The sequence below is a fragment of the Buteo buteo genome, chromosome 24 (genome assembly GCF_964188355.1).
Source record: "Buteo buteo chromosome 24, bButBut1.hap1.1, whole genome shotgun sequence".
NCBI classification, from domain to species: Eukaryota; Metazoa; Chordata; class Aves; order Accipitriformes; family Accipitridae; genus Buteo; species Buteo buteo.
The window spans coordinates 8,711,536-8,733,515 of NC_134194.1; the positions used below are offsets into that span (position 1 = coordinate 8,711,536).

Here is a 21,980-nt window from a genome sequence, read left to right on the forward strand (position 1 = left end):
GCTTATTGCAAACTCTTTCAATTTTCTACCTTGATCCTTAGCTCCAGACTAAAACGTGGAAGGGAAGCATTCATTGCCATCTGGTAAAACCAAAGCATTTGCATATAGTGGCAAAACAACCCACTTTTTAAAGCAGAAATTTTTTTTTTTCCACTGATCCCATCTCCAACACGTGAAACTCAAAGGGAAAATGAACCATGTTGGTCCTGAAGCCTTTGTACAACATGTTGGGGAGCTGAGCGCCTGCTGCCTCGGCGATGCTTTGCAGTTGGGCACTCAGGGACCAGCTAGACCTAAGGGCTGGGATGTTGAGGGTATTTCAGTGCAGCCAGAAGCAGGGCAGGCTGCTTGGGATTAAACAAAACAATAAACCTCGCTTCCCTGATTTTTTGCCGGATCCTTTGGTAAGACCTCACTGGCTTATTTTAACCCTCCCAAGGGCGGCAGGGAAGGATGGCCCTGGAATTGCCCTCCTGTGCGTGCCATGCCTGGGTTGGGTCCGGTCAGGTCCTGGGGAGGGGGATATGTGGGGTGTGTGTGCTGCACATTGTGGCTACTGTGGCCAGTTCCCCCGGGGGCCATCTGCGTCCCCCAGCCCCTGGCCATCTTCTTGGAGAAAGGCCGCACGGCTGCTGGGCACAATCGCCTTTGCTAAAGGGCTTTGGTGGGGAGAGGGATGGGGAAAAGGAGGAGGAAAAAAAAAAATAGAAAGAAGGGGGAAGAAATGTGGGGGAAAAAAAAAGTAGAAAGAAGGGGGAAGAAATGTGGGGGGAAAAAAGTAGAAAGAAGGGGGAAGAAATGTGGGGGAAAAAAAGTAGAAAGAAGGGGGAAGAAATGTGGGGGAAAAAAAGTAGAAAGAAGGGGGAAGAAAGGTGGGAAAAAAAAGTAGAAAGAAGGGGGAAGAAAGGTGGGAAAAAAAAGTAGAAAGAAGGGGGAAGAAATGTAGGGGACAAAAAAGTAAAAAGAAGGGGGAAGAAATGTGTGTGTGTGGGGAAAAGTAAAAAGAGAGGGGGAAGAAATGTGGGGGGAAAAAAAGTAAAAAGAAGGGGGAAGAAATGTGTGTGTGTGGGGAAAAGTAAAAAGAAGGGGGAAGAAATGTGGGGGGAAAAAAAGTAAAAAGAAGGGGGAAGAAATGTGGGGGGAAAAAAGTAAAAAGAAGGGGAAAGAAATGTGGGGGAGAATGGGGGAGGTGGTGAAAAAGGGGGGATGGGAAAACGGGAGGGGATGGCGAGAAGGGGAGAAATGAGGCAAGGGGAGGAAAGCGGGGTGAAAAAGGAGAAGAGTGGGGTGAACGAGACATTGGAGGGGGGAAAGGGGGTGGGGGGGAATTAAAAAAAAAAAAAAGCCGTTTGATGGGAGCGGAGGCGCCGGCGCTGCCGCTGGGTGCGGCGCCCCGCGGCGGGGCCGGGTCCGGGGGAAGGCGCGGGCGGGGGCGGGCGCAGCCGGGGCCGGGGCCGGGTCCGGGCCCGCCCCCGCCGCCGCCCCCCGCCGGGGCCGGGGCGCCGCGGCCGCGTGTGGGAGGCGGCGCGGCTCTGCGCCGCGGCGTGAGGCAGCGCCTCGCCCCCCCCCCCCCCCACCCGCTGCCGGAGGAGCCGCTCCGCCGCCGGCCCCGCTTTCCCGCCGCCCCCTCCCCTTCCCCGGCCGCCGCGGCGGCGCCCGGCGACATGATCTCCTGAAAGGGGGGCTCCAGCTTCTGCCCCGAGCTCGTCCCCGCCGTCCAGGTGAGCACCGCGGGGAGAACCCGGCCGGCTCTTAGCCCTGACTTGGCGGAGTTGCGGGGTCTGGCCGGTGTTGCCCTTCGCGGGGGAGCCGCGGCGCTTCGGCTTTCTCGTCCCGTCCCCCCCCCCCCCCTTTCGCCTCCAAGCCCGGGCACGGGTCGCTCGGCTCTCTCGTCCCGTTCCCCCCCCCCCCAAGCCCGGGCGCGGGTCGCCATGCTCCCTCCCCTCATCCCCTTCTCGCGGCGCGGGGTTGGCATTCCCGGTGGGAAAAGTGGCTTCTTTGCTGCGGGAGGATGGTGCTGGTCCTCCGGAAGGCTCGGCCGAGGTTTGGAGGGGGGGGGATGGCGAGGCTCCCGTGGCCGTGGGGAAGGGACTTTAGGAAGTGACCGGCCGGGGCTCCGCCGCGGAGATGCTGCTGGTGGGGGTGGGCTGAACGGTAACGGCGTGCGAGGGGCTGCGGAGAGGGGAATAAGGCACCTCGGGAGCAGCAGGTGAAAACAAGCAGAAATTTGGCTGAATGGGGGGGGAAGGAAAAAAAAAAAAAAAAAAGGTGTAGGAGCGCCCGGGATGCGGCTGGGTTACCCTGGTGGGTACCGGGGGTCGGCGACCGACCGACCAACCAACAGGTGCGGCGGCCGCGGCTGCTCCGGCGCCGGGGGGGGCTGCCCCGAGCCCGGGTCGGTGCCGTGGGTCGGTGCCGTGGGTCGGTGCCGTGGGCGACCGCGCCGGGTTCAGCCCCGGCCCCGGCGCGGGGTTTGGGTTTCGCTGGGGGAAGCTCTTGGAGCTGCCGGCTTCTGGGTGCGAGGTGCTGCTTCCACGAGAGGCTGTGGAGCTCAAGGGCTCCTTGCGTTGATTATTTCTTTTTTTTTTTTTTCCTCTTGGGAAAACGTAGGCAGTAAGAAAAACTTTCGAAGAAAGTAATGGATTTTCAGTGAGAGGCTCCTTTCCCTAAGTATTACACAATTTCCCAGGGTTGTTGGTTGTATTGACAATGCACTCAATTTTCCGGTGGTCTTCGTAGGGAGTAGCTAATACCGCAGAAGAGGCGTTTTGGTCTGCAGCGTTAAGAACGCTGGTTGAAGTGTCTTTGCTTTAGCGTTTGTGAATCTCAGGTATAATATGTAAAAGGCAAAAAAGTCGGGTAGAAGTATATGTCGGACTATGAAAGGGTGCAAAGCCCAAGGATCCGAGTACTTCCTGTCAAGTCAACTTTTAAAACGGGCTCTCCCTAGGCAGCAATTCACATTTTTCAAGGGGAGAAAGGATGGGTGAAATTGAATTGTCCAAATTAAGTCAAAATGAATTGCTTAATATTCAGAGGGCTTGATGAATGAACCATTAAATCAACACTTGCATAGTGTCTCATTGAAAAGAAAAATGAACAACTCTCAGTTGTGTGTGCCAGGCAGAACAGGTCAGCCAGGGATGTTACTACATTAGTGTGCTGAGCTGAGTCCTCCTCCTGCTAACAGATATATTTGCTCTGTGACATTACATAGGCATGGGAAGGAGCTCTCCTGCCCTGTGCTGTGAGGAGTAGCATCTGCTGTAAATGACCGTAATCATCCCAGCTTCATCTCAAAGGAGAGAAATCTTGATTATGTTTCATTTGGCATAAATTAACGTAATTCCATCGACTTCTCATGTTGATACATATCTGTTGACGATCCACTCCTGTATTTCAGATTACTCTTTTTTTTTAATTTTATTTTTTAATATATTTTTGAATGGCAGTTTGAGGAAAAAATTATACTGGTAAGTGGAAAAGTAAGAGTCATCATTTTGGAACAAGCCAGACAAGATTCCTTATAGTAAAATCTCTTTTGAGAGCATCACCTCTCAGTAATACAGCGTGTGAACTTTGCTTCTAAACCCTTTGATTAGCATAGGTACAGCTGTTGCAATATGCTGGTTGCCACTGCAAAATTAGCTTTGTCTTTGCCCCTTGAAGTCCTTGAAATTCTTGTGTTGGAGTGCACTGAGGATGTTGACTCTATCCTTATTGTGCCTTCTGGAAACTTCTAACACTTTGAAGAATCGTACGCCCCTGATGTTTTTCACTTGCACCTCTTTGCTTTTGCAGGTAACTTAGAATAGCTAATTTTGCTTAAAGCTTTTAAAACTTAAGAAGTGACAGCTCTTTTGTTTTGTGCATTCAAACTGAGTATTACAAAGAGGAAATTATGGAAAGACTTTTTTTTTTTTTATAAGCTCAGAGAAACAGATTATGCAGGCTTCAGCTGAAGGCGGGATTGTAAATTGACTCATGACTTGAGAAGGCTCCTTGCCCACATTTCATTTGGCCGAGAGAGAGAGTGTCTGTATGCAAACCGTCAGGCAGGGCCATTTATTCAGGTGTTTATAATTATATAGAAGTGTGTTGCATAACGTGATCTCTTGCCCTTTATTTAAGGTGACGTGTGTGGACACAATCTGTGTGCGCGGATCCTCTGGGCGATGGGTTATGAGGTGGGTGCAATAGAAGTTGCTTGAATGCATAGGGATCTTTATATCATTTGTGATGAAGCAGATGGACAAGTAGGTGTGCTTCCCTCACGGGAGAGGAGGTTCTGGATCTGGAAATGCCTTTAGATAGTGTCTGATGGCGGTGTGCATTTTTCAAATATTTTGCTGTTCTTAAGGGCCAGGGTAGCTGCAGATATTTTTGTGCACCAGCAACGCCTGGTTAGACTAGTCTTTGTTTGCTTCTAATCATCCTCAAGAATAAAAGAAGTAAAAAAGTTTTTCTGAAAACCTACCCTGCGTTGTAAGGTTACCCTGCTGCTTCTGTTCCCTTGCTTGTTATTTTTCTTAGAAATCATAATGCATTTCTGTAGTTCTTTTGATAAACACTTGAACTCAAGCTTGCTGGGAAGTGGTCACTCTATGCTGAGAAAGTGCTGGCATCTTATTGACTTACTTTGGGAATACTGGAGAAAAATATAAAAAGATTCACTCGCATTGATTAAAACCTCCAGGGCAATCTTCTAACACTGCAGTGCTCTAGGTGAAAAATTAACTTTCTCTGTTGTCTACTCGTGCTTTTATTTCATTTGTGAGAATCCCAGGCTCTGTTATCAGTTTACATTGAGTCCCTTAGGTGTGCTTGAAGTGGAAAGCATCTCAGTCTAAAAGCTCGCACACACTATTGCCCTTGGAGTCCATTTGTCTCTGGCCACCAGCAGATACACCTCGATACCATCGGCCCCCAGAACAGTCATGGAGGCAGGATTTGCGCCAGCCCACGGTTCCTCACCTGGGAAAAGTTTCCTGAGTGGTTGTCAAAAAAATAATTAACAGCTACCTTGATGCTTTTCCAGAGGTTTAGGCAAGACAGCACTTTAGGTGTAGCTTAATGACAAACTTTGATTTATGAGGTAACTGAAAATATTTGAATTTTTGGATGTGGAGTGAAAGCATAGGAGCTTTCTGCATTTCATCTGCAGCTTTCCAGCACGACATGCAGCTAACAGCTTGTCTCTCATTGATTTTAATAAGAGATTTTTGCTGAATATGCCTGGAGTAGTTTGAAAACATGTCAACTTTTTGGGGTCATAGGTTAATAAATACAGTAAAGAACTTAGCAATGTCTTTTAAAATAACCTTGAAAAATCTTAGGTCTTAACTACTTTTTACACTCCCCCCCTGCCCTGGATTTAAGGTGGACCCTATGGGAAAGCTGGTGTTTATTTCAGTTTGGGGCTAAATATTGAAAAGAAACAAAAGAATGCTTTTCCCAGGCTACCGATCAAGGGCTGGTATACGTATGTCTCATGTATCTGTGTGTTTTCCCCGTGTATTCTGCACTTTCTTCCCCTCTACCTCAATCGGCTGTGCTCAATAACAGCTCACCTGGATGTGGCGTGTATCTGACTTGTTTTGAAATGGTTCGGAAGGATCCCTTTGACATTACCAGGCAATGGTTCACACTTGAAATCTTGCTATTCTGGGGTCAAGCCTTTTCTACCTCCCCCCCCCCCCCCCCCCCTTCATTTCGGACATTTTTAGCTGCTGTTCTGTTGAATTTGAGTAGAGCTAGTGAAAATGGATGTGTTGGGGGGGGGGCATGCCTTTGAGAAATGGGGGATCTTGCTTTTCACTAAAGATGGAGCACTAAGGTGATGATCCGCTCGTCTGTTTAGCAAGGGAGGATACTGCTTCCTTATAGAGGTGAAAACTTCATAAAATCTCAGCATTGCCACTCAGTTTGGCCTAAGAATCTAACGGGGACACTGGGGTTTTATTATTTTTATTTTTTAATTTAATGATGGTTTTAAGAATCTGATGCTGCACAGAAAGCTCCCTGAATCTAATGCATTGTAAAGTGGTAAGCTGGTAGTATTGGGTTATGGTAATATTCCTATTATTCCCCCCCTTGTCCCAAGGGAACGGTAGGGTTTGTCAGGTTGGGTGTTGGAGAACTACCGTGACTGCAGAAAAGCAGTGCTGGGACCATGTCCAGGGAGACGATGTCCGATGCTGGGATGAGCCAAGATCTGCTAGGATCACCCCAGCAGCTGAAATGTTGGTATAGTGTTTTTATCCATTCCTCGCGTGGAAGACGTGAGCAGTAAGACAGGCTCGTTTCTTCTTTGGAAACGTGGCAGCCAGAGTGAAGCTGGGAGTGAAGCTACAGCCTGGCTTGGTGCACGTCTCTGCCCACCGGTGAGGTGGGAGCGCAGGGCTGAGCAGAGCTCCACGGCTGTTTTTCCTTTTTTCTGGTATTAGCCTGAGAAATAAAGTTTGTTCCCTTGTAATACTGCCAGGACTGAAAGACCTCTTGCTGTTATTCTCTGTAGTGCTTGGGTTGCTCAGCAGAGGGAGAACAGACCGAAAGATGTGTCCAAATCCAAGCAGCGGCACGCCTGAAAAAATCTCTTAGATCCAAGTGCTTCCTAAATATTCAAGGAGCCTTCCTGAATATTTAGGAAGAAATGCTGGAGTTGGCCTTTAGTGACTGAAGCTTTACAGCACATCCAGAGATAAACAAAACAAAAAACCCAAAACCAAACGCCTTGAATTAGTTGAAATTCAAGCAGCAAGTAATCCACATGACTCATCTCCTGACCAGATCTTTAACTGTTGTAAATAAGCGTAGCTTTATTGACTTCCCCAGCACTGCGCCAGTTGTGCTATTAGCTGGAAGGCTGGCCTGCTGGTTTTTTGGGGGGGTGGTAAAGTTTGAGCAAAATGTTGTCACTGATTTTTTTTTTTTTTTTTTTCATTTGATATTTTTTGAGGATGGGAAAGGTATTTGGTTAAAGAGTAAAATCTGTGCTCAGGCAAATAGAGAGTATGGTTCAGCAGAGACTTGCTCCCCTGTAGCATATTGTGCAGAAATCCAGGAGAATTAGACATTTGTTTTTTGTCAGAGATGTCAGTTTAATGTGATAAGAAAACAGCTGTTAAAATGCTGCCAGATAAAAGCAAGGTGATAAGGATGAAGGGGGGAAAAAAAATGATGGGAAGTTCCTGCAACTGGATTGAATAAGGCAGTGTTTTGGAGACCTGGCTCGTTCCCCCATCTGCCACCAGCCCAGCGGGTGTTGTGGTCGGCTCCAGGGCTGCGTTCTTCAGAGCGGGGAGTATTACTGCTCTTACACCACTTAAATCGATGAGGTGCCATTTACTCAGGCTTTTAGCAGGTAGAGCAGATGAAGCCGCTCACCCCGGTAGTGCGCGGAGTTTAAGTGGAGTGGGGCTCCGAACGTTCCCCCCTGCTTGATCAAAGGGCATGGCGCTGCACTGGGCATTTTCTAAATAAATGGAAGTGTTCTTTTAAAGCATGAACTGAGAGTCTGCAGAGGATGACGATAAGGGTCTTAACCCTCTTTTAGACAGGGGAATGTGCGCAGCTGGCAAACGTGGAATGTGCTACTCGGAAGGCAAAAAGAGCATCGTTTGGAGGTGCCCGTAAGCCAGGGATGAACGTCAGCCTCCCAGGGAAGGCGCTCTCGTCTTCTGCGCTGGCTTGTAAAAACAAATTCAAACCAGAGGCAGCCCTGAGTTCCCTTTCCAATTCCTACTTGCCCTGCAAAAACCAGTTATGAAGGGTCCGATCTCCACCCGTGCTCCCAGCCTGGCTCCTCCAGGTCCTTCCCCAGCGCACAAGCAGCCTGTGTCGCCTTCACGCATCGGCTGCGCTCTGCTCGGAGCGGGCGGTGGGGCGATCGTATCGAGCCGATGCTATTAACAGCAGGAGAAACACCTCTCTCCTGAGGAGAGTTCATCTCTGCTGGATAATGAGCTCTGTTTCGCTCAGGACTGAATTGCTGCTCTATGGATCACGGCGAAACACAAATGAGGACGCAGCGCTGGGCACTTCCTACAGCCTCTCTTATACATAGCAAATAGCTAATTAAATGAGAGCTGTTTTGAGCTATTGGGCCGCTGCTAGCCTGACTTCTTTATAGAAGAATCCTGCGCAGTTTGTCTTGCTCCAGTAACTTTTTGAAGTCTTTCAAAACTGTGCGTTGCAGCAACCCCCGGCTTTTCTGCTGACTTTTAGACTGTTGCGAGTGTGAGATCTGAAGATGTGAGTTGGGGAGCAAAGCTTCAGCTATACTGAGAGTTGTCCATATATGTGTACAAAATGCGTAGCCGTGGCGTGGGGTATGAGAGCTTTTCCGTGACTTAAAAAAACCCAACCCTGTAAATCTCTCTGTTTGTATATATTTGAATTACAAAATTGTTTATGCAGAAAGCATAAACTTTTTTTGGAGTGTCAGCATGGGCAGCCTTGCTCCTCTTGCAACTTATTTTATGGATATAAATGGGATGTAAGTGGATTTTCTACCTTATGCTGTCTGTCTGAAGGAGGATAAAATTCACTATTGTTACTGTCACGCTCAGGTAAAACAGTAACCCTGAATTTTAGCAGTTTTACATTATCAAGTTTACAGATACTCCAACTTTCAAATTTCATCTTTTAGTGTGCATGACTTCTCAAACAAGTGAATCCAAAATAAACTTTAGAGCAAGACTTATGCCTTATTTAACCTGACTACTTTTAATTTTGTTTCAGTTCAGAAGACCAAAGAAGAATCATAGCCCTTACAGGGTATAGTTCAGTTTTCTGCTTACACATTGGTCCTGAATAGCTGAATTATTTTGCAATTTTGTTCACAGAGCTTGCACTAGCATTTTGTAGAAAATCATTAGCTGTATTACTGTTCCAGTATAGGCACTGGGAAATCCACTTTTATCTGTTCCTGCTCAACAGAGTGTGCTACAAAAGGCTTGCCTTGCATGTACTGAAACATGATTAATTTTGGGGGGGTAATGATGAAACTGCAGCGCTTTGATGATAGGTTGATTATTTTACACTCTGCCAGAAATGGATACTTAAAAGGAGATATTAGATCTGAATGGGATATTCAAGAGCAAGTTATAGGTTTGAGTTAGCTAATAGGGAAGAGGCCAGTCCTATTGCCACTGGTGTCAGTGAAAATACTAGGAATGGTGTCAGGCATGCAGAAATTAATTACCAACAGATGATGATTTTTGAAGGTGTGAATGAAAGATTTGATGTATTGATTGAGTTGTCTGAAAACCAAATCTGTTAGATACTCACTCTTTTTTCCTGTTCTCTTTGTTCCCCTTCTTTTTGTCTGACTTCAGCAGCGGAGCTCTTCAGCTGCTGAGCAACAGGCACTTCTAAATTCCTCTGCCCAAGTTGGTATCTCTTTGACAGTTATGGCATGGACCCTTATGCAGGCTGATGTTACACGCTTTTACATGCTTTAATTTCACCCTTTGAAAATAATTTCGAAGGTGGGCATTTTATTTATTGCTTTAGACAAAAAGCACCTACGCACTAATTCTTGAGTGTTACCTGTTAATAGAAAACATCATTACTGTATTTCCTGAAAGAGCTTTGTGAAGTCAAAGGTGAATGACTTTGAGTAGCGTATTTAACAATCTTCTTATTACTGACATGGAGGCTATTATAGTTATTATAGTTGAGTCAGAGAAATGTTGCAGTTAAACTTTACCATTGTTCTTATTTTCAGCTGCACTGCTAGGGAAGGTTCACGTCCCATGGCTCAAGTAAGAGTTTGGAGGAGGGAGGTGGGATGTATGCGTTGTATAGCTGGTGTGTCCTAGCAGAGATGGGGGGGTCCTTCAGCCTTCTGCAGTGTGTCCCCACCTTGCGATGTGCTCTCTTACAGACTTTGATTTAACCCTGACATGGTCCTGTGCCATGACTTCTTGCTTATTCTCTCTAGGCTGATCTTGTTCTTCATAGTGGATTGGTTAGACTTCTCCTAATAATGTTTTTTACTCTGGTAGTGATGTTGTGTGTTTGGTTTTTGGTGGTGTTTTGTTTTGTTGGTGGTTTTTTTTTTTTTTTTCCCCCCCCTCTACTAGTGCAGGCATCAGTCAGGATGGTGGCAACCGGTCGTATTTTCCCTCTCCAACTTCCCCCAGGAGCATGCAGGCAGCTCAAACAGGCTGGATGTTATGTTGTTGTATTTGCACAGCTATCGATACCTGCTGCTGATGCGTGGATGTTACCTTGGGGCACGTGAGCCGCCGTCACACCGCTGGGCTGTCCGTGGGTCCCAGGCATCTCCTGGTGCAGTGGGGTTTTCAGTGCAGGAGCAAAGAAAGGGTCTGTACTGGAGTTTGAGGAAGACAAGCCTTTATCATAACCGAAGGGGAACGCCCGATAGTGCCTGTGAGGCTGAGCTGGTATTTGTGGGGAAAGTACAGGCAAAAAGTATGGCTTAGTGAAAATCAGAGTCTGTCTGAGAGAAGAGCAGAAACTTTGGGAGTAACCTCCTTTGCCTTTCTCAGATTGCTCTCTTCGTTACGTTAGTGGGAGCTGCATGTCATTTTGTCCCTGGTTCCCCCCCCCCCCCAGTATATTACAACATGTTTCCAAAGCCAGGATGCATAATGTTGTTAAACTAGCAAGCGTGCGTTACTCTGTCAGTGTTTGAGTCTATCTTTACAGCCGAAGAGTCTATTATTTTGATATCTAAATGGCACGCCATGAACAGTTTTAGTACATGAGTATATTGTTAGTAGCCTTCCACTCTGTCTTGAATAGTGAAGCTGTCTAACTTAGAAAATGAAAACTGGTTTAAAAATGAGGTGGAGACCATTCTCAGGGTGGCTCTAAAAACCTGGGCTGTGGCCCCTTTGAATTGGCTACTGTGGAAGTGTATTTGTTCAGTCAGTCTTTTGAAAAAATGATGCAGCATGGAAGCTTTGTAAATAGCAGAAACGTTTCTTACATGATTTAGTGAATTAATAGTTTCTATGTAGGAGCGTTCTCATCATCAGAATGTCCAGTAAGTCATGACTTCCATCATTCTACTGTATTTTGGTTTGTTCGTAGAGAAGAGGCATTAAGAGAGATGGGAGAGATTAATGAACTTAAAGAAATCAGAAATGTTTCCTCCAAACTTTACATCTTCAGCAACTGGCAGTTACTCATGAACAGGGTGTGAAAAGCTATGGTGGCAGTGGATACATTGCTTCCAACGCTTGGTCCAAAGGACGAATGTGCTGCTGATGGTGTAACAGAGCAGCTCCATCCCTACCCATTGCTTGTGTCGAGAAAACAAGGGTTGGTTTTAAGGTGGGAGGAGGCTGTTTTATAATTAATCACACAACTCCCCTTGGTCTTCATATGCTTCTCGTGCTATGCTAGAGTGTTCTTAGAGGAATCAAAATACTTCTTTTTTTGGCCCTTCCATTTACCTCCACTTGTGAGAAGCTTCTTATCTGCTTGAACCCATGCTTGTAACTTCTTATCTGCTTGAATTTGGCTTTTCAGCCAGCTTGGACCTGCATCTATGAGCTACAACAGCATAAGTTGTCTAATGGACTCAGGGTGCTCTAACCCAACCTGTGTATAATATCTGGTATTTTAGATGTCTGTCTGTTCAGCGCTGTGTTTGGTACTTCCTATGTGTATTCTTATACACAAAAGTTGCTTTTGCTTGCAGCCTGTAGAGAGAAAAAAACATAGAAGGTGCAGCTTTTCAGATGGAAATAGAAAATACAGTGTCCAGGTGAACTTGGAGCTGCCCTTTTGGGATGGGAGATGGCATAGGTGGCTCTGGAGAGTTTTTTCTTTTCTAACTTATGAAGCAACTTGAATCTAACCTACTCCGTAATTTCAAGCCTCATACAATATTTCTCATTTGTTACCCTAATAACACTAAAGGTAGAATTTTATGATACATTGTGAGCTGAATGGTTAACTACTTGTTAAATATCTTTGCTTCCAGGGCAGATGGAAATGAGAGAAGTGTCTCTTACAGATCTCAGCCCAATTAATACAATTTATCTAAACATGCTGTGGCTTATCCTACTAACACTTCACAAGAAAGTAGAAATTGTCCTTACCATGTCGTCTGCCTCACAAGAAACAACAACAGCTCGGGTGGTCAGACAAAAGGCTCCCATAGCCCAGCGTCCTGTCTGTGATGTGTATCAGTCATGGGTGGTTGGACTCTTCTTCAAGCTGTAGGGTCCCAACGTACTTCTATTCCTGGTGCATTCTTAACACATAAGGCTTGTCACCGTTTAGAAATATTTTTGCTCTTCTGATCCATCACAGTTGCATGTCTTTGTACGCTTTCTTTTAAAGATGCGATAACCAGAAATATATGCATTTTTAAGATGCAGATAAATCATGAGTTTATTTTCTTCTGTAATGGTATTTTGTATATCAGTCTTGATACCTTTCCTGAAAAGTTCTGAAATGATTTGCTTTTTTTTGGTTGCTGCAGGGCTGATGTTTCTGGAAAACTGTCTGTAATGACTACATCTCTTTTCTGTGTTAGAACAGTTAATTTAGAGCCTGTCAGTCTATGTGGACAGTTGTACTCCTTTTTTTCCAGTGCAATATTTTGCATTTATTAACATTTAATTTACTCTGTCATTTTACTGTCCACTCACAGTGTCTCGAGACTCTTCTGCAGCTTTCACGTCAGTTATAATTTTGCCTACTCTTAATCATTCTGTTTTGTCAGTGAAGTTTGGCACTTCATTACCTCCCTCCCCCCTTCTCAGACCTTTAATGGGAATATGGACTGGTACAGGTCTCAGCACAGATGCTGAGATGATGCGTTAAGAGCCTCCCATCATTGTGACAAATGATTTTTCTTCCCTCTATTTCTCTTTTTTTTGCTAGCTGTTGATCCTTAAGATGCCCTTTCTTTCTCTCCCACCATAGCCTACCTTTTTTAAGGCTCCTTTTAAGATTGCGACCCTTTGCTAAAGGGTTTGGGAAAAGCCACATGTACTGCATCAGCTAAGTGCATATCCCTGCATACCATGTCACCTTATTCATGTGCTTGTTAACTCCTTCAGGGAAGTCTAATGGATTCATTGCGCGTAACTGCTGTCTGCAAAATAATCTGACTCTTCCTGGGTATATAATGCACCCGCTGATACTATTCTTTATTATATTTTCTATCAATTTTTCTTGTATTGAAGTTAAACTCAGTGGTCCGTATCTTTGAACATTTGGCGCTTTTATGAAATGTTCAATTGTGGAAAGTCAATGAAAGAAGTGGGATATGTTTTGCATAATGTTTTGTGGGTACTGTGTGAGGTTTTTTTTTGTTTTGTTTTGTTTTATTGTTTTTTTTTGTTCCACTCTGAACTGCAACATTACAACTTTATTCAGAGTTGTGGGGTCAGAATGAGAAATCATGAAAATGATGCATCTGCATCACTGATATGTCACCATGGTGTTATCGTGTTACACTGCATGACACTGCCAAATTTCACCATGAAAATTTTCAAAGCGGTGCCCTGAGGTTTACAAGATAGACTTTATCAGTGGTAATAAGCTTTAATGTATTTATTGTGAGGAATAAATTGAACACTAGAACTAATGTTGACTGAAACCAAATGTTGTATTACAGTTTTAAGCCATTCTTGTGTGTAGAAGTATCAAGACATAGGGTTATCTGCATGCCCAGCAAAGGAACTTGAATGTGTGTTTCACATTTTAAAGGTTCCAGAAATAAACTTACAAGTTGGGAAGAGACTTTTATTTTACTCTCTACACCTTTGTTCATTGCTCTACAAAACCCTAACAGAATACCAGTACTGCAGGCTTCTGATGCCAGCATTTGTCACTAGCCTTGTATTGTAACTCTGTTTTATGGAAAATTTAATGTTAGAAGCTTATCTATGTTCTCAGCAGGAGAATCTGAAATATATATATATGAAGTCTCGTAATGAAAAGCAGTGGGAGAAAACTACAGTCCTCGTAAATACCCACCTCAGAAGGGGCTGGCTGTTATTCCCGAATCCTTCCTTTTGTTTTGTGCCGTTGCTCTCTCCCAAAGCACCAGGTCACGGTGGGTACGTGTTCCTCGTGACCTTACGTGCCAAGGCTAATAGAGCTATCAAACCTCTCCGCCGTAGCAGCAGAAAGCATTTACTCGCTAAATTGTCATCTTGTTCACCAAAGGGCAGCGAAAGTCTTGTCCGGAGGTTACAGGACCATCAGGTGTAAATCAGCATGGTCTCCAAATTTTGTCTCATCAAGAATTTTCTCTCTGGTCCACAACGGTGACCTTGCATTAAAAAGGGGCATTTGTTGTAGAAGTACATACTGTCCTCTTAATGATGAGACCTGGGCTACCTGTTTTGGCAGGAAGCAGATTTTTAAGAGACTCATGTAATAGCCTCAAAATCCTGTGATAAAATTGGAACAGCCAGTCAGTGGATGACTTCCACACAAAATTAGATTATAATTCCACTCAATTTTGTTGTTCTTCCTTCCGTTATTTCTGGGATTTGCTGTGTTTCAGTTGCACACCTGCGGTTAGAAGCGAGACAGCTTTTGTCTTTCACGGACCGGCTGTGATCTCAGTCGTGAGCCATCCTGGGGTGGTGGCAGCTGAAAGAAATAAAATTTCCACCGTTCCAGTCATTTGATCTCAAGAAGGCAGAGCCCTGAATGTGACAGTAACTCAACACGTTCTTTGACGTTGCTCCTGGTGGCAGGACTAGAGCTTCCAAATGCCGGCTGCCCGTGTTGCTGTCGTTGTGCTGTTGTTGTCCCCAAACCGAGAGGGATGGCTCTGGTCGGTCCTCGCTATGCTGGGTCACTCTTGGTCCGACTCAAGCAGCCTAATGACATTCTTCACCATGTCTTACAGCACCTGAAATTCTAGCCTAGGTTTTCTCCAAATGGGTGGCTGCTCCGTGGAGCATCTTTGCAATCGCAGATGCCTTAATCTGGTGGCAAGAAAAGAACCTTTCTTTTTTCCTCCATGCATCTCTCTTACTGAGTTGCTTGAGCTTTCTTGTGTTTGCACTCCTGCTTTTCCTCAGCACCTTAGAGGGAGTCATGGGTTTGTTTTCAGTGAGTTCCCAAAGACAGCCAGATGGAAGGGAAGTTAACAAGAGGCCGTTGTGGATCACAAGAAGTTCAACTGAGCTCAAGATACAGAAGAACCTGCAATCGTCAGCACGCTTTTTATGCCTCCAGCCAGCCAGTGTTTGCCTGCTCCATTTCATTCCAGAGCTAATCGCTTGTCCTTATGCTGTACTTCATGATCCCCCTAGAGATGACCACTGCTTTAATCAGCCCTTCGTACTAGGGGTGGAGGTACTATGTGCCAGATGGAAATAAGTCCTGAAGTGTGACACGTTCTTGAGCGAGGTCAGTTAGAAACGTGTTTCAGAGAAACAAGGGTAGGCAGCTCGCCTGCTTCTGAGGAGGTCTAGAGCTGTGTGGAAGCCGAGAGGAAAGAGAACTGACCTGTTGATCCGTTCGTGGAGATTGAAAGCCCACTTCCAGTTTGTAGGGTTGCTTGTCCAGTCGTTCATGGTGCTGGTGCTGCAGTGACTTGGAAGAGAAGTGGGTCCCAGGAGCATCGGCATCCCTGTGTGCGAAGAAACCATTCAGCTTTGTGATGGCAGATGGAAACACTTAAACATTTCACTGGGGAGAAATCACTGAACTCTTATTCCCATCGTCGAAATGCCTTGATTTCCCACTTTGAAGTAGGTGTGCAGGGCTGAGCGGCTCTGCGTGTGCTTGCTGGTAGCCGCCGCGGTGGGAGGCGTGTGGGATGTAAGATGCTTCTTGAAGGGGTTGCGTGAATATGTGCTGTGTGCCGGCTGCTGGAAGGTGCCTTCGATCACATCCGAACTCGCTGGGTTTCACTGCGCTTGTATAAATAACAAAATCGTTGTATCAGGTTTTTACACAGCAGGGCTGATATTGGCAGTGGTACCTTGTTAAAATGAAGGACTGTCTGTCTTATTACAGATAATGTGAGCCCATCCTGCATTTTCTGCTTTCTGACAATATACTGTACCAGATGAAGTCCAGTGAGAGCTATGTGCAAGTTCAGTCACTTTTAATACTGTTTTTCAAGAACTGCTATGCCTAAGAGAGTTTTTGTTAGCAGGGGAGAGGTGAGAGTTTGGTGCTTGCTTGCTTTTCAAGTTGTACAATAATGGAAGAGTTGTTTCAAAGGATAGACATGCCAAGGACAGAAACAAGGAATTATGAAATCTGTCTGCAAAAACCAGTCATCCATGTGATTTGCATCGATGATATCTTTTAAAAAAACTTCTGTGGTTTTGTTTGCACACATCCTGTTGGCATGAAGTTTGCTTCATCCATGTTTGTGGCAAATATGTATCTGTATATATTAATTTTAGAGGCTGAAATATCAAGTATATGAATATAGCATGCTGCAGATAGTAAATTTTGACCGTAAGCCTGTAGATGGTTCAGACTATCATGTACTTTAGTTACAGCATCGCTTTTTCCAAAAATGAGAGAAAACACTTGAGGCTGTTGTTACTACAGTTAAGCAAAAAATTAGAAGCAATATTAGGTGTCCAAATTCCCATAGTGTTAACTGAAAATCACATGGCCAAGAGCTGTAGTTGCATCCAAGTTCAGGTATCCAATTTGGGAGCCTCAAGGCCATATACAGTCACTAGAGCCTCCACACGGTGATTCAAAGCTCCGAATTTAGAGCCTGATTCAAATATGCGAGCAATGAGATTCCTGACTTGGAAGTTTAGATTAGCTGCTTAGATTGAATTGATTCTCCACCTCTTCTCTCTGCTTGCCTTTTGCGTCTTTGAAAACACCATTCCCCTCTTCCTTCCTCTTTTTTTTTTTTTTTATTTCTTCCTTTTGAAAATTATCCAGGATTAGTTAGTGATAATGGATATGGATAATGGATTCAAGTGGTAGAGGATCTACTTAAGGAAACTGAAAATAGAAACACTTTCCTCTTTATTGAGAAATTGCATCTTGTTTCCATTTTGAGCCTTGGTGGATCTGGCTTTGATTTCCAGACACTGGAACTCTTCTAGATGAGGGAGTCCTGTAGTAGGAGATGTACTTTCTGCGTGCAGGAATTAATTAGGTGTAATTACATTCTGTCTTCAACTTTTCGCTCAAATTAAATATCCTTAATTCCTTTACTTTTTTCAGGCATTGTATTCAGATCCTGATTAATAACCAAGTATGGTAATACTATGAAGCTGTTCCAGCTTTAGTGTATTTTACAAGTAGTGTACCAGTGCTGTGCACTAGTGGTGTACCTCGAAAATGTGCGAGGGGTGGGGGAAGCTTTCAGCGTGGGGTCTGGCCCTCAGCACTCCCTATAGCTGTCATGGTTTGGGAGGGGTTGGGGGTCGGTGGACATTCAATATGGATTGTGCATTGGAGAGTCTCTTGATATAGTGGTAGTTTCTTCTTATTTTTTGTCTTTTTTGTCCTGACAGTGGCACTGAGGCACTTCCCAGAAAGAAATGGAGAAAGATAGGAGTTGATTTCTTTTTTTTTTTCCTTTTTCTTTTTTTTTTTTCTCAGTAGGAAATAAGGGCTTTTGTTCTTAAGGTTTTGGTTTTTTGGGGTTTTATGATCTGTAATGGCAGCAGTTTAGACAGTTGCTTGTGCTTTGAAAAAGTGACCTCTTGTTGGTAATACAAGACAGAGTGTAAGGTCATGCACTGAAGGACTCATAAGGATTTGTCCTGTAATCTGGGAGCTCTGCAGTTAAAAGCAACAGAGGAGTAGGGCATGTATTGGCCAGTCCGTGAGCTCTGTCTAAAATTAAGCTGCGGAAGGTCAGAAATAGATAATAGATCAGGTGAGGCTTTTCCAGTGATGACAGTGAAGTATCACTAGTGATGTCTCCACTGGAATAGCGTTGGTATTCGTAGTCACTCTCTCTTGAGAAAGAATGAACCTAAACTGGTCCGGGACCACAGAAAAGTTGGTGGCACGATGAAAACCCTGGAAAGGAGCCCTGACAGGAGATGAGTAAGGGAAAATGAAAGCTGAAAAGAATCTTGATCACTAGTTAAAAACATACTGGAGGGGAGTACAAATAAGGAAAAAAAAAAAAAAGGCAAATAAGTTAAAATACTGGAGGAAGACTAAAAGATATATTTTGGCTATGAATCAATTCGGACGAGAAATGAGGAGGAGGACTATAATTAGTAGAGCAACATGCTTTGAAGAGTGGGTAATGGGGTGTAGTTCATGGGAGAGTTAAGGGAGACAATGGCCCTTAGGAGGACCGTGCCCCTGGAAGGTTTTGCCAGGTCTGAATAACATATTTGTTGATGTATCTTCCAACCACCAAGTGGATGGCTTTTCCACTTTCCATTCTCAAATTGCATATTTTTTTCTTTGAAAAAAACAGTTCACAGCCTGCAGTGCTTTGAGACTACATTGTTCTCCTTTACAGGCTTTTTTTGTCCATCCACAAAGGCCAGAATTGTTTTTGCTGTGTACAACTGTGAGATTTAGTAATGATGCTGTTTTTGACTGGGGAGAACCAGAAGGGAGTAGCTTCTCTTCCGCAGCTTACCTCTGCAGCCCGGGCTGTCTTCCCAAGGCAGAAATAACTGTTCTGGTTATCCCATTCCCTGTAAGAACGGAGCTGCTCTTATGTTTGCAAAGACAAGGGGTCCTTTTCTGTTGCATTCATTTATTTTGAGTGGAGGCAGTGAAATCCCAATCTGCTTTTGTGTTTTGATAGGACTGGATGACAGAGCCATCGTCTTCAGGGGAAGAAGGCTCAGATAAAGCAGCTCTGGGTTCCCATCCCTGAATTCTTCCCTGCACAGTGCTCTGTCCTCTGTGGTCGAGACATACTGTATAAGGAGGCAAAAATCAAGATTCCTGAGCAGGCTGCAAATCAAACAAACCATTTCTCAGTTTCCTGCCTTTTTTTTTCTTCCCCAAAGGATACAGAGGCATGGAACAAGCCATGCAAAAACTGATTTGCATTTCCATTAAAACCAGATAAAAACAGAAGTGAAAGTTAATATGCAGCTCTTTAACGAAGCTGAGAGAATGACAGCATCACCATTAGGATCACAGAAAATAAAGGTCAACAGGCAGAAAATATTCGGATGTCAAATCAATGGAAGTTACGCAGAAGATGACCAGTCCATCCTCAGGTTCGCTTTCTGTGTGCATCCTGATTCATGCAATTTCCCAGCATTTATTTTAGCTATGAACATGGTTTTTAATCTTTTTTTTTTTTTCCAAACTGAGGCTAGAAATACTGTGCATTCCTTTCAAGAAGTTTTTGCTAAGAATGCCTGGTGTTCAGTGAATAATAATGATCAATAACAGGAAATGAAGTCCAAGAGTTCTCTGTTTCTTTGTCTAATTAACCCTGAGAATTAGCTCCCTGTGTTAATGCTTTCTCAAACAGGATGAGTGAGGAGCACAGGTAGCATTCGTACTGACACAGTACAAGCAGCTTAGAACATGTTTTGATGGCTCTTTAGTATTTTGGATCAGTAGTACTTTTTTGGCAGCATCAGATGTGGGGAATGCATAATCTTTCTGAGCAGCCAATTAAAATAATGACTTGGATGGCAAGTTCCTCTCCTTTTTCCTCTAGTGTATGGCTGTACCCTTCCCATCAAAGAAGTTGTATCTTAATTGGCAATCCCCCCTGCATCTGCTTGCTCTATCACCCCCTACAGAGAGGCGCAGTGCTTAATTAAAAGGGAGTTTGTGTTTGTTTATCTCTGGAATTTCACTTGTGCTTTTGTAGAAGTTTCAAAGGCAGATGAGTTTATAGAGACCTTACTAAGTAATTAATCCTATAATATTATTACTTTAGGAAAAGGAAAAAAAAAGCTGAATTCATTTGGGATGAGAAGAAGCCCCAAAGTTGTCAAACTTCGTATGTGTGTTGGAAGGAGGAGTGTGGTGAGACCCATCAGAGGAGCCAGTCTTCCTGGGAGGGTGGTATGACCACCACGAAAAGTGAAGTTCTTGCTGCACCAGTCCTCTAATGCGTTTCTCCCTCTGAAGGAGAGGCTGCTCCTGGAAGTGGCAAGATTGATCTGCCTCCAGAGAAATTTTAGCCTGTGGCCGCTCAAATGAACCTTTACATTGGGGAATGTTTTGCAGTCATGAGACAAACTGAAGCCGGCATCTCATTACTTCTAAGCCTATAGTTTTATAACTCGGTGGGTCTCCGGCACTTTGGAGTTACGTGTCATCTTTAACTCTCTAAATTACTTGCAGAGGACTATGTGCTTTTGTCATCAAAATTTTAATTAAAATCACTGCTGAGGTGTGATGGGATCCCCTGAGACAGATGTGAATTTCTTCACATGGCTTCAGATACCAGTGGTCTGGAAAATACTGCTCTTCATTTTAAGAGAAAATGAGTGAATGAGGTTCTTGGGAGACGCATTTTCCCGATGCTGTAGCTTTTTTTGCTACCTCGTATCCTTCCCCTTCTGTTCAAAGGAAGGCACGTTGGCAGGGATCCACTGGCTGGACGTTGGGAACTGCTTATGGCACAGTCGTCCTCCCAGGGTCTTGCTAGGGTTGCCCTGACCTTGGGCTGGAAGAGCTGCTGCTGTACCCGTCTCTTCTGGGGCCAGATTCTGCTGCGGGGCTCAGCTTCTGCCATGTAAGACGTTACATCGCTTCAGCTCTCTGTGAAGATGAGGGGTGGTTAGTATTTCACACCACTGGGCTTTAGAAGATGCTTAAAATCAGTTGCTAAAATGTCTAATCATTCTGAGTTGGGTTTCTTCCCCCTCTTTTTATTGCCCCTGCCAGGCTTTAGCCAGAAGACTGCTTAAAACAGCTGCTTATTTGCCGAGGCTGAAATAAGGGCAGCGTAAGCACAGTTGTGACTGGTAACAGCAGCACATACATGTTTCATATACCCATAAGGGACAATGTTGTAGTTTATCTTATGTGCAACAGTGCTAACGTCTTGTGATCAGAACCGTGCTACGTGAATGGGTAAGGAGTAGTACTCTGTAACTGTGACTGCTCTGACATTGTTTGAAATGTGTGCAAAGTTAGAAATTTTGTTTGAGTAGAAAGCTGCTGAGTACCTGGGATTGACTCAGTGATGTTCTTTCACGTCTACTTGCTGAGCGCTTGGCACAAAATAGTGTGTTTTAGTCCCTTCTAGACTTTGGCAGTGCTGAACCACGAGCACAGCACACTCAAGGGAACAAGAATGAAAAAAAGAGTGAATTGAATTTATGCTGGTGGTACGGACCAGAAATAAAGCTGCTGGATAGATGACTGGGAGTTGTGGTACTTCTACCTCCACTGGCTCATTAAATATGATGAACCTAAACAAAGAAGGTCACTCTCTTGCTTTCCCTCAAGTTCAGAGTGATCTGGCTGAAGTGGTCCTGTGATGATCTGTCTGGCGTGTGGTTGGAGTGGGGACTGGAGCATGAAGTAGAAAGTCTTTGGATATGTTGCACTCTAAGCTGCGTTTCTGCTCCCCTGAGCCAGAGGCTTTCACTGCATGTCTGGTGTCGTTAGTGCAGAGGCAAATCAGTCCCTTGATGTGCTTGCTTGGGGGGGGGAGGAGGAGGAGGAGGTCAGAAACCGAAACATTAATTGCCTGACATTTTGGTGGTATTTTTAATTTGTTTCTTTGTTTGTTTGATTTCTGTCTATTTGGGGGGAGAGGGTGTAAAGAGAAGCTCTTTTGGAGTGGCAGTACTACAAAAGGAATAGGAAACCATCAAACAAATGGATTTTCTGTTTGCTCTGTGCACTCTCCTAATGAAACTGAAAAGCACACATTAGACTCATGAAGATGACCAGTGAAATTGTCTTGACAAAGATTTCTGCAAGGAGATCAAATTAAATAAGTTAGGTGAGAGTGACTGGAAAGACCCTACCAATTACCAGCTTCCTCAACCTCCTTACTTAATTTTCTCACCAGCTAATGTGAGAGGAGGAGGAGGAACACGCTTTCATCAGAATGCTGCACAGGAGAACAGGGTTGC

At 44.6% G+C, this 21,980-nt stretch overlaps 1 protein-coding gene across 8 annotated transcripts in view; it reads left to right on the plus strand.

The window, feature by feature from the left end:
• The window catches only part of SGCD (sarcoglycan delta), a 431,589-nt gene that overhangs the window by 60,275 nt on the left and 349,334 nt on the right, over positions 1–21,980 (plus strand). Inside the window, exon 1 of one of the 8 annotated variants that reach the window (XM_075057000.1) lies at positions 1,589–1,721. The exons of the other annotated variants lie outside the window; for them this stretch is intronic. The gene's annotated coding sequence lies outside the window, so the exon portion shown is untranslated. Of the gene's footprint in view, positions 1–1,588; positions 1,722–21,980 lie in introns of those variants that run through there. 8 annotated transcript variants of the gene reach the window in all.